Raw genomic sequence first — 13,554 nt, 5'->3', positions numbered from 1 at the left:
TTTTTTTTTTTAATTTTTTTTTCAACGTTTATTTATTTTTGGGACAGAGAGAGACAGAGCATGAACGGGGGAGGGGCAGAGAGAGAGGGAGACACAGAATCGGAAACAGGCTCCAGGCTCTGAGCCATCAGCCCAGAGCCCGACGCGGGGCTCGAACTCCCGGACCGCGAGATCGTGACCTGGCTGAAGTCGGATGCTTAACCGACTGCGCCACCCAGGCACCCCGACACATGTTCTTAAATTAGACTCTAAATAAATGCTACTCTTTACTCATCTGTATAAAGATATGCTGGTGGGGCACCTGGGTTGCTGTGTCGATTAAGTGTCCAACTCTTGATTTCGGCTTAGGTTATGATCTCACAGTTGTGAGATCGAGCCCTGCGTAGGGCTCCACGTTGGGCGTAGAACCTGCTTGGGACTCTCTCCTTCCCTCTCTCTTTCTGTCCCTCCCCTGTGTGTGCATGCTCGCTCTCTCTGTCAAAATAAGTAAACAAACTTAAAAAAATGCTGATCGGGGCGCCTGGGTGGCGCAGTCGGTTAAGCGTCCGACTTCAGCCAGGTCACAATCTCGCGGTCCGGGAGTTCGAGCCCCGCGTCGGGCTCTGGGCTGATGGCTCAGAGCCTGGAGCCTGTTTCCGATTCTGTGTCTCCCTCTCTCTCTGCCCCTTCCCCGTTCATGCTCTGTCTCTCTCTGTCCCAAAAATAAAATAAAAACGTTGAAAAAAAAAATTAAAAAAAAATGCTGATCATTTCAGTATTCATAAAATTAATGTAGTAGATTTCATTTAGTGAAATTAAATGTGGATATTCCCATACAGTGAGATACCTATTGTAGGGGAGTTTATCTTTCTTGATCTTTTCAGCAATTTACAAAGGCCTCAGAGGTTTATAAATGGGAAACTTGTAAATGTTGAGAGCTTAAACAACTTGTCAAGGTGACCCAAATAGGATCTGAGCAAGATTCTGAACTTCCGTCCTGACAACAAGCTTGGTGTTCTTTATACAGTCTGTTTGCACTGTGGGTGCCCATTATGACTTAGTTAAAACATAGGTTAAAGAGAAATACATGAAATCTGGTGCCACTGTCATTGAAGACAATTGTTACCCTCTCTGTCACTTCCTGAAAAGACAGGACACCGATGCATTTAGTGGGGAGAGAACGAAGGGGGGCAGTGGAAAGCGTGGATGGTGGCTATGTATTTCTCTGTCGTCTGAACTTGGACTACTTTATTTTAGGGAAACAAGGCTGCCAAGTTGAATGTACTTATCGTAATAAAGATTATTTCCGAGCCAAAGAAAGGAACCTAGTTTTGATGTGTTATTAGAATATGCTACCAGTCAACTTGACACTGCAGTTTATAGCCGAGCATGAAAAAGCTTCATCGTACAAGGATTTTTTTAGTATATTTCAGCTATCGAGGGGGATGAGAACATACTCTTCTTTGCCCTGGCCCACCTACCACACTCATTATGGGAGAGCAGACTGTGAACACTCCCGTCCCTTAGTGCCAACTTCTTACAGGACTGCGGGGCCTCTGAACAAGTTACCAAACCTGAGCGGCTCCCACAGCCTTGGAGATGTCCACTCCAAGGACATCCACTGTTCTTCCTGACCCTGATCAGCATGGCCCACCTCACTGAGTCCTGTCAGGTAATTAGTGAAAGCGAAGAGGGTAAGTAGTCTACATTATGCACCTTAGTTTGTTTATCTGTGTTTATCCATTGACAGGTCGTTCAAAATTGTTGGCTATTGCTAACAGTGTGCTGTGATGACCAACATCCTTGCATACACTTCCTTTTACTCACGTGGGAGAGCTTTTTTCCATAAGTCGAAGTCTGACAGTAGGGTTGTGTCCCGTGGTATTTGCATCTTTGGTCTTAGTTGGCCTTGTGAGTGGTATATAAAGTAAGGGCCTATGCTTTTTCCTCATCTAGATAACCAGTTTTCCCAGGGGCATCAATCGTCAGTTCATCCACAAGGCCATCTCTGATAAAAGTGATGGCTGTCTGTTAAGGTGGCCAGGCTCGGTGCCTCTTGTCTATGTCATTGTTCTCTGTGTCTGTCCCTGCACGAACACCACACTGTCTGAAGTACTGTAGCTGTAAAATCTCCGAGCCGTAATCGGCTGTTCGTGGCCTTTGATCTTTCGTAGAAGATTTGTTGCATAAATACAATTGCATACGTAAGTAGTTTAAAAATTATTTACAGAAATACAGTATTATAAAAATGGTATGTAGAAATACTGTTGTCTAAATAAAAATTGCATAAAATCTAGTTGCAAAACTCCACACACACACAGCACACCCCTTTTAAGGTACAAGTTGCACTCGCACTGAGTTTCCAGTCTGACTAGGGGAGAAGGACAGTCTTTACAATTGAGTCTTCCTACATAGGTAAATGTGGCATTTCTCCATTCAGTTAGATATTTTCTGTATTTTGACAGAGGTTTTTAGAATATTGTCTACAAATTTTACTATTTTCTTACTAGACTTATTGCTGATGTTTGGTGCTGATGTTTTGGAGCATAATCGATTTTGTGTACTGATCTTATTTCCAGACAACTTTTAGTTCTAATAGTGTGTCTGTAGATCCTCCTGGATCTTGTACTTAGTTGTACTGCCTGTGAGCACTGCAGTTTGTTGTTTACGGTTCTCATATGTTTCTTTTTCTTGCCTTCCTGCCCTAACTAGGATCTCAAGTGTAGATTTGCACAGAGAAAGTGCTCCGTTTCAACCTGTTGTTGTCATGATCCTGAAGTGAATGATTCTAATGAGGGCATCTGGTAGACACCAGAACTAGCATCTGGTTAAGGAAGTGCCCTTGTATTCCTCCTTTTTATCAGGAATGGGCAAGTTCTATCAGATTCTTTATTGGAATGTTTTGAGGGGATAAAATCATTCTTGCCCTGGTGTAATAACATGGTGAATTACTTCATCTTTTTGATACTGCAGCACCTTGCATTATTGGAATAAAATTGACATTATCATTATATATTATTTGTTTTGACTTTCTAGATCAATTTGCTAGATTATTAAGTAGACAAAATTCATACAGTCATGTTAGCCTTGTCTGGGAAAGTATTAAAGTCCCCTAGCTTTGTGAGTTGAGTTGGGAAGGTAATTTCTCAGGGCTTCCTTACAAAAAAAAGCATCTGGGCCTGTCTCTGTGTTGAGGTTTTTATATTTGTTTCTTTGAAAATTGGGGGAGAATTGGTTGTGTGAACTTTCCGTTTCTAACAGACTCAATTTGGGTGACTTGTTTTTCTGGAAGTTGCCTGTGTAGTCTGTTTTTCAAGGTGTACGTGTGTGCATGTGTGTTCAAGTTTTTGAACTCTGCAGACTTCTGTAGAGTTCTTCTATGATTTTTCAGAGTCTGTGCCGTGGCTATAGTTTCAGCCTCCTTGAATTCTTAGTATTGGCTGTTTATACTTGTTCTTATTCTTTTCCATGTCTTTTTTTTTTTTTTTTTTTTTTTTTTGGTCTGTTTTTTTTCAAGACTCAGCTGGAAGTTGTATTTATTCTCTCCCTTGTATGTCTTTTATTTCATTAATTTCTTAACTGTATTTATTTCAACTTTCTTTAGGTTTTCTATTCTTCTGATTTCAGGAGAGGATGATTAAATTTTAACTTTTTTCTCTTCACTAGTATGATGGCTTATGACTATAAACTTGTCTCCAAGCAACACTCTGGCTTGATTCCACAAGTTTGGATATATAACTGCTTATTGTTCAGTTCTAAATATTTTCAGATTTCTTCTTTGTCCCATGAGTTATTTGGAAGAAAGCTTTTAAATTTCTAGGCTTCTTAAAATTTTAAGTTGTCTCTAATCGATTACGTCGTAGTCAGAGAATGTTGGTTACGCTATTAATTCTTCGCCATTTGTTTTTGTTTTGCCTTAGCTGCTGGCCAGTTTTTATAAAAGTTCCATTATGATTGAAAAGAACATGTTCTTTCTAATAATTGGGAAAATTGTTGAAATTTTTTCCAATAAAGTAGGTTTATTAACTGCATTATTGTAATTATCTATACATTTTTAATCTTCATAATCTGTATTACCAAAAGAGTGAGTCTGTCTTCCTCTGTAAATCCTCCATACGTCAGCTTCTAGTAACCTTCCTGCTTTTACTGTATATATTTTGTAGCTGTGTTTTTAGATACATGTATAATCAATTGATTGGGATTTTTTATTCTTGACCTTAATAGTGCTTCTTATCCTACAGCCTATTTTAGTCAGTATGGCTAGCTCAGGTTTCGTCAAGTTAGAATTTGCTGGGAGTATTCAACCACCCTTTATTCAGCCTCTGGTCCACATGGTTTAGGTCGCTTAGGTAGCTTATAGCTGGATTTTGTATTCATATTACCTTTTTACCACGTTTGGATTCGATTCTTCCATCATATTTTGTGCTTCCTTTGTCTTGCTTTTTCGTTGCTTGTCTTTTACTTCTTCAGCTTCTTACTCCGCTTTCTTTTTTCCTCTCTTTTAGTTAATAATATTGATACAAAGTATGTAACTGGCAATCACGTATATTGTAATGACTACCTCTGTACCTACCACCTAATTCAAGGTCTGGAACATTGCCGGTAACTTCTGTTTGGATCAGAGTTTGGTTTTTGGTTTGAAAGTTAAAAATTGTGCATTTACTAGATTGTCTTTAAGTTTGTATCATTTATTCAACAAGGGCTAAAATTAGTATCTCTGACCTCTTCTCAAATAATCTTGAAATACAGCAACTTCAGTTTCCTCCTTCTACCTCCTGTCTTATTGCTGCTTACAATTTTAATTGAATTTTGTGTTTTCATTTCTTCCACATTGTATTGTTGTTATTAGTATATGGTCAGTGCTTGTTTCACTTTGGCTAGGTACTGGTTTCTTTCCCAGTATTCCCTCCTGCTTTCATACTCTTCTTGCTAGAATATGTTCTCAAATAGTTATTCCAGCACTTTATCCACTAATAGTAATGGCTTTCTCTTCGTCTACATGTGTCTCTTTCATTCTTGTCCTGAAATGAAATGAAGGTGCCTCCTTCAGCATAGTTTTCAGGTCTTATTTCATTGTCCCCTGGTGGGCAGTATGCTCTTTTGTGGTGTTCCTCTAGATAACCTGTCTTGTCACTAGTTGCTTATAGGTTCTACTGTTGTCTTTGTGGTCTGAGGTTTCACTGTAGTGCATTTCAGTATGGATTAAATGGTGCTGCTAGCTACCTGTTCTCTATGTGGGGGTTGGATGGGTGTCTTTGCATTCTAGAATATTCTCTGCTATTTTTTCAGTATTGCTCTGTTCTTTATCATTGTTTCTTTCAGAACTTCTATGGGGCACCTGGGTGGCTCAGTCAGTTGTGTCCAGCTTCGGCTCAGGTCATGATCTCACAGTTCAAGCCCCACGTCGGGCTCTGTGCTGACAGCTCAGAGCCTGGAGCCTGCTTCAGATTCTGAGTCTCCCTCTCCCTCTGCTCCTCCCCTGCTCATATGCTGTCTTTCTCTCTCTCAAAAATAAATAAAGATCAAAAAAAAAAAAAAAAACTTCTATTGGACAGATGTTGGACTTCCACATCCTCTTATCTATAGTTCTTAATCTCCTTCATTTATTCTATTTCTTGATTTTTTTTTTTAAGCCATCTTTATGTCTTACATCTCTAATCACTTTAGGGTTTTTTGTTGTTTTTTGTTTGTTTTTTTACAGTCTCAATCGGATAGTTCTGTCATCTGAAGTTCTTGAGTCCACTCCAATTTCAGTCTTATTACTTTTTGAATTTTGGACTTAGAGCCTCTCTACAGTGTGGGTAGATTTGTGGATATCCTTTGTAGCCTGGTATGAGGTTTTTCTGCTGAGTGAGGTTGGTTTCTGATTTGCTGATTTCTAGGTTTGGACTAGGGGGTCTTGGAAAAATGGGGTTATAAGGATTTGAGCCCTGAGCCTTTTATTCGTGGTTGCTACTGCTCAGTGGGAGTTCCCACCTCTCATACAAGCTGATGGGAAAGGATCTGTGCTGGTGGGCTTGTCCCCCCACCCCCACCCCACCCCCATGCCCTACCTCCTGCTGAGAGTTAGTCCTTTTGGGGATCATGGCTCTAAGTGGGTGGGAGGGTAGAGTTCTGTTCTTTTTACCTTGAACTGGCCCACATCTCCCATGTCCCTTTGAGGGCTGAAAACCCAAATGTCACAGACTGATGTTCACTTCTTGATGTAGCCATAGGGGGTTCACACATTATCCGGCGTGACTGTAGCTGGACGCAACCCTCTCAAAATTTGCCTCTACAAACTGAGTTTCAATACACTGAAGCTTGCTGGGAAGAAAAGCTGGTCATAATTATCAGCAAAGAAGCACCCTGGGATGGTTTGTAGCACAAATTCAACATTGTATTATGTAATATTTTTTTGTTAACTGTATGTTTTTAAACTTCTTTCAAGGCCTTCCATGCACCAGCTACTGTATGAGCTTCTGTCTGTGGTGACTTCCAAGCTTCACTGGAAGTTCCTGGACAGTGGACCTGCCAGCTGCTCACGAATCCCTCCTGTTTTCCCCCTTTACCCACCCCCCCCCCCCCAGTCCTGAGACTTCAAAGCAAAACAACAGCACAACACACTTGTCTGAGTTGCTGGTTGATTGGTCTGGACAGAAGGCCTACCTTACAAACGCTAATAATGTAGTAAGGGACGCTACAGAATTCCTTGGTGCTTAAGAGCTTCTCCCAAGTCTAAGGCCATGGCACCTGTCCATGTCCTATTCTAGGGAGTTTGGGTACTGCTTTGGCAGTGAGTCCTTGGCTCCAAGTGGTGGATTTTTGTCTGCCTTCCATGGTTTTCTCTCCCCCAGTGATGTCTTAAAGGGTTCCCGGTGTCTGGGCTGGGCCTGGCTTCTTCCCTAGCCTTCAGCTTGTATGTACAGTTTTGCCTACTTGACCAACCAGTGGGCATCTCACACATCACATCTCCATTGTGAGTTTTTGCAGCACACTCCCCCTCTCCATTCAAGTCTTTCTTCAGTCTCCTCATCTCTGTGAGGGCAGCCAAGAACCTCCCTGCCATTCGTAACCGCTGTTGTGCTCTGCCTCCAATCAATGAGGGACTTCTTGGTGCTGCCTTCCAAATTTGGCCACCTAGTTCATGTACCCTTGCCAACCATAGTGGAAAGCTGGTGTCATCTTCTGACTGAACCACTGCAGTAGCTCAGCCCCCCAACCACATACTTTGACTGCATTCTACTCAAAAAGTACATCTGGTCAAACCTGCCACTCAGAACTCTAAGTCATCCTCGGAACCTAAGCAACACCTGTACCAGAACTATAGGCTGTGCTGACCTGGTTCCTGTTTAAGCCCACCTGGCGGTACCCACAATCCCTCATATGTCCCTCCCTGCCTCTTGCCCCCTGTGGCCCCAAGTATCTGTGGTGCACTTCCATAATTGATGCAGGAATCTGTTCCTGACATTTCCATCAGAGACATAAACTAATATATACAAACTCCTGCAGGAGACCTGTACCCTTGATTTAAAACAGTGCAAACCTGACCTGCCATTCTCCCCCTCTAGGGTGGAAGTCTGCCTGAGGGCAGGGATCTTCTCTCCTGATGGATCTAGGGTTGCGCATAGTAGGCACACCCATTCTTACCAGTTTCAGTGAAGGGGATTTAACTGGTAGCCAAGGAATAGAGTAGGGATGCAAGGAACTGAACCACCTGGCAGTGAGAGGGAAGGAAAGTTTGTGCCCGAACTTTGGGGCCAGGCCGGCCGTGTTTGCGTGGAGTTTGGTTAGGACAGAGTGGGGAGTTGTAAATGCTGGGGGCGGGGGCGGCGGGCAACAGTTTCCCTTGGGGTGCCTTTCGAGGTCCCTTGTTTTATTCTTGGGTGGGGAGGCAGTATTGCTAGTGACCTCGCTTCTGGAGCGGCTCGGCTGGCCGGTCGTGGGGGGTGGGGTGGGCAGATGCATTTCTCAACTCTCCGACCCCCTTTCACCCCCGCCCCAAGGGCCGCAGAGCTCTTTCGGAGTTGAGCCCGGTCTGCAGGCTGCTCGGCCTTGCGCGGCGGGACTGGGGCCGCGAGTGGGGACCCCACGGGGGGCGGCGGGGGCGGGGCGTGGGCGCGGCGGCGGCGGCGGCGGCGGCGGCGGGGGGGGCGGGACGGGGCGGGGCGGCCGCCGCCTGACGTGTCTCGGCGGGATTGGAGCCGCCGCCCTATATAGCCGCGGGGGCCCGGGCGCCGGCCTCGGAGCGCGGCCGGCTACTCCGCGGCGGCGGCGGCGAGCGGACGGCGGGACGGACGGGCCGACCCCAAGGAGTGAGCGCGGGCCGGGGCGGGGGGGAGGGTGGGCCGGGCGCGAGCAGGGGTGGGGGTCGGCGGCGCGGGGAAGTTGGGGCGCGGGGCGGGCGGGGCGCGGGCTGCCGACGTGGAGCGCCGGGCGGGGGAGGGGCCGCGGCCGCCTCCCCCGTTCCCCCGCCGCCAACCGGGCGCCCCCTCCTTTTCCCGGGCGCCCCCTCCCCTTCCGCCGCTCGGCCCGGCCCGGGGGGCGGCTACGTGTCACCACTGCGCATGGGCCGCAGCGCCGGCTTGGGAAGAGTGAGAAACTTTCCCGAGTCCGCGATGCCGGCCCGCGCCCACCCCACCCCCACCCCTCGCCTTCTGCGGCGCCCGCCCCCACGAAGTCCCTCTCTCTCCGTGCCGCCCACTCCCCCCCCAGCCCCCTAGCCCGGGGTGGGGGAGGGGAGGCCGACCTGGGCCCGGGCCGCTGACGTGGGCGTCCGGCCGCTGAGTTGACCCCTCCCACCACCCCCCGCGCGCCCCTCCCCCGGCTTGGGTTGGGGGGAGGCTTGCAGGGCTGGGGGTGCAGCGCGGGTCCCGAAGGGCAGGGTTGGGGCCAGCAGGGCGGTAGGGCCCCGTGCAGGCCTAGCCGCACCTTCACCTGCTGCCTGCCTACGTGGTCGGGTGGGTCTGCTGCCCTGGGGGGCTGCAGTGCAACTTGGACGCACCCCAGGGTCGGCGCACGAAAAGTGCATTACGGAAAAATACCGAATTTGGATGAAAGGCGGGGAGGCCGAGCGCGTTACTGCCCCTTTAAGCCTGTCCCCGCCCGCGGGCTCGCGTGGCCTGTGGGAGGGCCTGCTGAGGTGGCATCTGCGAAAGTTCCTCCTGCGGGACGGGTGCCGACTTCAGAACTTGGGGGAGCCGCTCACCTGGCCCTCGTTCGAACTTTTGGCCCGTGGGGAGCACGTTTTTGTTCTCAAGTTCGGCGTGTGGGCCTTGAGAAGTATGTTGGAGAAAAAATTGGTTTTCCTTGTAGGCATAAAAGTAAATAGTTTTAATCTTGGAAGAAGAGGAAAGAAGTCTGAGTTTGCACTGCGGGTGTTTAGTACCAAGCACATTCAGTCCTGTCTTGGCGCGTGAAGCAGGAGCTTGTTAGGTGGCCCGGACGTACCTCTGTGGTCTGTTCCTGGGAGTTCTCCCTGCATAGACTTCTCGCTGGGGAATGTAATTGACAAGGTCACAAGGGAACGCACATGTACTTGTCTAGAAGCAAAGGAAGTAAAATTCTCTCTTTAAAGATTTTCTGTGGTGTATTTGTTAGGACCGAGTTCCAGATGTGATCCACTGACGTTGTGACTGTGTTTCTCCCACGCAGCAGTCAGGAGTGCTTGCAGCTCCCTGCCACGGAGGACACACTCTCTCTCTCTCTCTTTGCTTCTGTCTGTCCCCTTTCCTCTGGTTCTAGCTCTGCTGCTGCACAGTTATATTTTGAGAGGTGCCTTTTTCCCCCCTGTGGACACTTAAACTCTGGGAGACAAGAGTTAAAGTCCAGGGTGAGAATAGTTGAAGATTTGCATTAAGTGGATCTGAATGCTTCCTGCAGGGAAAGTAGTTGAGAACAAGCAAAATGATGTAGGGTCTGGGGCGATCTGGGGAAAACCCGGAGGAGACCGCTGCATGAGTCTGAAGTGATCTTGCAGAAAAGAGCGGGCTTGTTCTCTGTGGCGAGAAGGGGGAATAAAGTTGTGGATCTTGCCACTATATACGGCACGCTATTCTGATAGCTGTGTAGAGGTGGAGCGAGGCTCCTTTGGAAGGCAGTGCAGGGGCCTGTCCGGTGGTATTCAAAGGTTGCTGAAGGTCCCTTTCAAGCCTGATTTGAGTAGTGTTAGTACATCAGTCGAGGACCTGTGATAGCATGTGTTTGGCCTGCACTCCTCGATGGTGGGGCTTGTGTCAGGGCTCCTGCGAACTTAAGATAGCAGTGGTCACTGTGCGGTCGTCCAAGGACTCTGGAGTGGGAGTCCTCTTGTTGTGTGCTGTCCGTGAAGGCAGAGTGAGGGCTTGCGGGGAGCAGGCTGGGGCGGGCATAGAGCTGTGGGGGACAGTCTCTCTGGTGCTGATTTGTAGACGTAGAGGCAGGTAGACCGTCATGCTGCGAGCACGTTAGGAGGGCTGAGATCAGCCTTTTATAAAATCTTAGAGCAGAGCCTTAAGAGAAGGGTCATCAGGTATGTGCTTAAAATGGATTCTTAAGACAGGGTTTTGAGAAGTTTATTTAAAAAAAAAAAAAAAAGCCATCTTATCTGAGGATATCAAAACCCCAGATGTTAACTCTGTTGTTGGTTGTGATCCATTCATTTCCAGCTGTGATAAACTACCATTGGAAATCTGGAGACGAGTCCCAGTGTATCCTGTCAAACAAGTCTGGAGTTTTCTGGAGATCCACTTGTCCTTCTGTTGCCCCGGGGGCCTGTGTGCACGTGGGGGTGTTAGAGGCTCTGGGACAGGCTCTCACTCTGGTACGTTAGTAGGTGTGCGATCCTTTCTTGTGTTTCTCGCACTACAAGGTCCCATGGAAGAGCGAGCTGGAATGGATTTTTGAAAGGTGTGTGAGTTATCTCAGAAGGGACCTTCAGGAATTCGTCCTCTAACGTGACTCTAGGTGCAGAGTCGGAATTGCTTGTCACAGACCTGTGGCTGGAGGGGATATGGACAGTGACTGTACCTTGCAGGGTTGCTGTGTGGCTTTCACCAGGCACGGAAGATTTGTCCTGTCAGGGAAGGCAAGAGGACCGGTCAGTAGGTGCACAGAGAAGAGGGTGTGGGTCTAGTCGATCATGTGGGGAACCTGAGTTACTAGGGGGGTGTCTGAGGGTTTTAGGAAGTAACAGGGACTCCTCATGACCTGGAGTGGGAGGGAGGCTGTTGAGATGCAAGGTTGGCAGGTAAAAGGGCAGGTGCAACCCACGTGGGAGTTCTGAGCGACAGAGGCAGGGTGGATGCCTGGGTCCTGGCTTCGCTGTCGGTGCTTTGACTTAGAACACCTCCATCTTGTGCCTGGACTAGCTAAGTGTGCCCTGGCCAGACATGTGGGATTGCAAGGAGTGCTCACTTCCTGCACCTTGTCAAAATCAACATGTGAACGTGCTGCTCTGGTACTTTGATTTAATGGAAGAGCCTTAGTCTTCAGTAGGACTTGCGGGTTAGAATTATTGGAGACAGGTTCTTAAATAAAATTGTCTTGGTCAGTTTGTCTCCACTTTTCTCCCTCTGCCTTAGGGTGCACACCAGGATCTGGTGGGACTGGGGCCCCAGAGAGGCTCTGGCCTCTGGCTTGTGGCACTTGCCCCGTGTGACTGAAGCCTTGCATTTAGAGTTGTTGTTTTTTTTTGTTTTTTGTTTTGTTTTGTTTGTTTCTGTTTTAATTTCTGAAATGCTGTTGGACAATGAGACCTGAGTCTATTGGTGCACCCCTGATTGCCATGAATTGTCTTCCTAACTCCTGAATTAAATGTATCACAGGCAAGAATTTGGGGATGTTATTCCACAGTTAGGTAGCAGGATGTTCTTATTATTGCTGTCGATTCTCCCATCTCAGACACATACCCAACCTTTGTTGGAAAGTCCACCTTCTCGCACCTTGTCCCTGTGTGTGTGCTGGTTTGCGTAAAGTGGCATGTAACCTACCTGGCAGCCTCACTCTCCCAAAGTCCCTAAGGCAAGGTGACCCACACCCTCTTACTTCACAGAGTGGTTCTCGGTCCTCCCCAGATGGACTTTGAAGGTCCCTTCCAACCCTGCTATTTTATGGCCTGATTTCTAAATCCCCAGTGGATTAGAAGGGACCAAAGGACTTTTACAGGATAACAACGGGAACAGAGTAACCACAAGGCACAGCGAGCTCATGAAGACAGCAGCTCTCGTTCACCCCAAGATGCTCAGGAGGAGCCCCCCAAGGTCCACATTCTGTTTTGTGTCACAGAATGTTTTTCCTCCTGGGTTAGCAGTCAGAGATTAAGAGGGGTGCAGGAGAAATTCGTCAACCACGCAAGAGAACAGACCATCAAGTTTGTAAGGATTTTACTTCAAAATGGGTCAATTGAAAAGTTTCGGTGTTAAGGGCTCACTCCGGTCCAGGGAAAAATTGCCCCCTAAAAGTTCTAGATGGTTTACATTTTACTGTAATAGGTTTTGTTTGAAACTGATAGCTTAAGGGCAGAGAGCTTCCCCTTTTTTCCCAAAAAACTTGTCTAAATGTTGGCGGTAATACCGAAGTGTAGATGATGTCGTGCCCTTTTCTGTTTAGGAGGTAAACGGATCTGGGTTGTAGAATACAGATAAGTAACTTCTCTCTGGTTTTCTTCTCGCTCCCGCTCCCTTCCTGTCCTGCACCAGCAAAAACTGGCAGGCTGACAGAGGCGGCCTCGGGACGGACTCTCTGGCTACTGACCGCTTTGCTGGTAAGTTTGACCATCTTTTCCAAAGGTTTCCCATCCCAGAGCCACGCGCGCACACGTTTCTAGTGGTTCAGAGAGACTTGTGGCTCCACATCGCGACTTGGGCGGCATGCACGTGTGCCCTGCAGGTGTGTCGTCTGGCTTCCACGACTGTGTTCAAGTTTTGGGTTTAGTCAGGATCGTCTGAATTTGGGTTGTGTTCTCTTTAGGAATGTAGAGCTTAATTTTCTTGGATTTAGGAAGGGTTCTGAGTTGTGAGAATGACACAAAAACTTCACTTTTTTACATCAGTTGGCTCTCTTACTACTCTTTTGCCACAGTGGTACGTGCAGATTGGTGCGTCATTGTGTGAAAAAAGTGGGTTCTTCGTTCTCACAGCAGCGTGGAGCTCGCCTCGAGTTGAAAGGGGGAAGCAAACACCACGGCTTCCGTGCTGAAAGAGCCCCCTTTTCCAAATAAGGGGCTGTGGCTTTCAGAGCCCTGGAGTCCCGCTGAGTACGGGGTGCTCGGCAGCAGGTCTGGAGGCAGAGACTGCATGGTTCTTTCCCTGGACTGAGGAACTCTATACCTGCGGGTCCCCTGTGGCCCCTGAGACACAGGACTTCTTTCTGTCAGAGGCACTTGCCCATCCTGCTTCTTGCTGATCAGTGAAAGAAGCTGCTCCCCGTCCCCACCCCACCCCCCACCGTGGACCAGACCGCATCGCCAAGCTGTGCGGTGCCCTGGGCCTTGCCTGTAGTGCCCGTGGTGCCTGAGATCCCTGCAGACGCTGTTTGATTGGCTGTTGGTAGCAGCTGTCACGTGATCCCTTGAGCATCAGGAGGCATGCGGGTGAACCAACCCCCGGAATATCTGAG

The 13,554-nt window shown here is 48.0% G+C and overlaps 1 protein-coding gene across 2 annotated transcripts in view; it reads left to right on the top strand.

Moving 5' to 3' along the window:
• The window catches only part of LOC115522027 (high density lipoprotein binding protein), a 74,351-nt gene that overhangs the window by 25,153 nt on the left and 35,644 nt on the right, over positions 1 to 13,554 (top strand). Inside the window, exons 1-2 of one of the 2 annotated variants that reach the window (XM_030327596.1) lie at positions 8,191 to 8,273; positions 12,636 to 12,700. The gene's annotated coding sequence lies outside the window, so the exon portion shown is untranslated. Of the gene's footprint in view, positions 1 to 8,190; positions 8,274 to 12,635; positions 12,701 to 13,554 lie in introns of those variants that run through there. The other variant, XM_030327597.2, reaches the window with a different exon arrangement.

The sequence above is a fragment of the Lynx canadensis genome, chromosome C1 (assembly GCF_007474595.2).
Source record: "Lynx canadensis isolate LIC74 chromosome C1, mLynCan4.pri.v2, whole genome shotgun sequence".
In the NCBI taxonomy this organism is placed as follows: domain Eukaryota; kingdom Metazoa; phylum Chordata; class Mammalia; order Carnivora; family Felidae; genus Lynx; species Lynx canadensis.
The sequence above is the reverse complement of the archived record's forward strand: the minus strand, read 5'-3'. Positions and strand labels throughout refer to the sequence as shown.